We start from the raw sequence: 2899 nt of genomic DNA on the forward strand, positions 1-2899 counted from the left end.
GTAATCCGGATGATATAATCAGATCCCAAAAATGAAGTACTTGTAATTAGATCACATTTTAAAATGCTCAGAATAAGATTACTTTTTTATAGATTACACGATTATATATTATTCACACAATGGCAGTAAATCATTCATCATTTGATTTGCCCTCATTTTTCTTTTCTCTCTCTCTCTCTCCTTTCTAAAACTCTACCGCTTTTATACATTTGGAAAGTCTTCCAGCTTTTCATCAACTCATTTATTCACTCATTCATGAATCTCTGGCATGATGTAATATTTAACACACCTCATGATGCTGACAACAAAGAATGGGATATATTCTAGTAATCGAAAAGTAGTCAGAATACATTTCCTAATATGAGTAATCTAATAAATTACGTTACAAACCGTAACAGACTACAATTTATAGTAATCCACCCAGCACTGTATATATATATATAACTGTTATTATTATTATGACCATGTCTTTTACTACAATTCTCATGTTAGAATATGGTTATTTAAATGGTAAATTTCTACGGTTTTATTACAAATTAAATTTTTCTAAATGTATTTTTTTTTAATATAGTCATTTTTTATTCTGTATATATCCAGTTCTGATTATTTTCTCCTAATCACCACGAGTTTGCACGTTTTCAGACATTTCGTTTAATTCAGAAGTCAAACAGCTTTTCTGTCAGTCATATTAATTACAAAACAAAAATTACCTGGATTAAAAATTTAAAAAAAAAATTAGAAACATGAAATTTTGAGCAACAGAAGTAGCACTATGACTGGGAAAATTAACCGTGGTTTTACTACAGTAACCATAGTTCATAGTATTTGTACCACAAAAGTATGTTTTAAGCATTAGAATTGTAGTAAAAGCCATGGTAGTAAATTATAATAAATCTGTCCCAAAAAAAAACTCACTTTATTTTTCATAAGCAGCATATTGATGTACGGTTCTAGATCACTAGAGTATCTTCTGTAAGGCTAGATTTCTGACTAAAACTGCACATGCTGTCAGGATAAAACAGCATGAATGTGCTGTGTGTGTTCAGTTGCAGCAGTGGGATATGTTCACCACAGTAAAGTCACAGCAAATGAAAAAGGCCGAGCATGACAAGATCCGTTTTTATTACAAAAAGGTTTGTGCATTTGCTGTCGGAACCCAGAGAGCAGCTCAAACGCTCTAAAACTAGCTTCAGACACAGCAAAGCAAGCAGCTCGGAGACTGGAGCGAGTACAGAGGGTTTCTGAGCACGTACAGTGAGGAGCAACTCTACATATTCAGTGCTGCCTATTACAAACATGGCCACGTGTCAAGTTTAAAATGAGAGAATAAAGATGGAAGATAAAACAGATCCAGAATCAATGATGTGATCTTGTGATGCAAGAATTAAAGGCGTGCAGCTTCTGAAACACAGCGTAAGAGATGATTCAAAACACACAGAGCTGCTTTTAGGAGCAGCGTATATTAAAGCCAGCACACCTCCTGCAGCAGGATGATGTCAAGAGCCCCTGACATGATTAGAAAGATATATTAGTTATGAAGGACCAAACTCTAGAAGAGCCGTTGACTGAAGCCCTGTACAACAAGACAACAGCCGCTCACAAGCCTTAGTCTCTCTGTAGTGTTGATTCACAAAATACTCTATATAACATCAATATGACATTCTCTGCTTAGTTTGATTGACAGGGCGCTTGTGCCACAAAAATATTATTAGCAATAGTTCAACCAAAAATGAAAATGTGTTAAAAATGTGCTCATCTGCGATCAGGATGAGTTTGTTTCTTCATCAGGTTTGGAGAAATGTAGCACTGCATCAGTGTCTCAGCAATGGATGCTCTGTAGTGAATGGGTGCCGTCAGAATGAGAGCTGATAAAAACATCACAATAATCCACAGCACTCCAGTCCATCAGTTAACATCTGGAGAAGACAAAAGCTGAAACACATCCAGCATTAAGACGTTTTTAACTCAAATACATAGAGTCCATAATCCATAATAACTCTTCCTCCGGTGAAAAAGTGTTCTGGTGTGAATCAGGAGAGAAATCTGCACAGATCAAGCAGTGTTTAAACAGCTCTGAACTTTAATGCTTTTGTCTTCTCCAGATGTTAACTGATGGACTGGAGTGCTGTGGATTACTGTGATGTTTTTATCAGCTCTCATTCTGACGGCACCCATTCACTGCAGAGCATCCATTGCTGAGACACTGATGCAGTGCTACATTTCTCCAAACCTGATGAAGAAACAAACTCATCCTGATCTCAGAACACATTTTCGTTTAGGGTGAACTATTCCTCTAAACACCTCTGTCTCAGTTTGAGGTGTTTCTCAGTGTTTATAGGCATCAGGGTGTCATGGACAGCATTCAGAAAGAAGGGACGGGGATAAACTGCATCTCAAACCTCTTTCTCTCTCTTTTCATTAGTATTTTTAAAGGCAATTTGGCACAATCATGTTACAAAAGAGAGAAAAAGAGTTTGATCCTAAATCTTTGTATTTCTCATCTTAACACTGTGTATAAATCAATATAATATGTTTATATTACATTAATTTACATGAGTTAAATATCAGATTTCATAAGCAAAACAATTACGATGTATACAAAATCTCTATAAAACAACTACATGCCATCGCACAAACAGGCAAAACAAATCTCAAATATTAAAAAACAGGTTATGTACATTTCCAAATGTCTCGTCTTATTTTCACAAAGGCCAAAACTGTTGAGATTACTTTCCAGCCAAACACACACACACACACACACACTCACTCACACTCTCACACTCTCACACTCTCGCACGCACGCACGCACGCACGCACGCACGCACGCACACTCACACTCACACACTCACTCGCACTCTCGCACGCACGCACGCACACTCACACCCACACTCACACCCCC

General features: G+C 36.9%; 1 long non-coding RNA gene across 1 annotated transcript in view; it reads right to left on the reverse strand.

Moving 5' to 3' along the window:
* Positions 1–164: 164 nt before the first annotated feature.
* Positions 165–2899, reverse strand: part of LOC107601638 (uncharacterized) — a 6200-nt gene continuing 3465 nt past the window's right edge. The window contains exon 3 of the long non-coding RNA XR_001610956.1: positions 165–180. This is a non-coding gene — a long non-coding RNA (uncharacterized lncRNA). The remainder of the gene's footprint in view (positions 181–2899) is intronic.

Source organism: Sinocyclocheilus grahami, unplaced genomic scaffold (assembly GCF_001515645.1).
Source record: "Sinocyclocheilus grahami isolate Dianchi unplaced genomic scaffold, SAMN03320097.WGS_v1.1 scaffold309.1, whole genome shotgun sequence".
Taxonomy (NCBI): domain Eukaryota; kingdom Metazoa; phylum Chordata; class Actinopteri; order Cypriniformes; family Cyprinidae; genus Sinocyclocheilus; species Sinocyclocheilus grahami.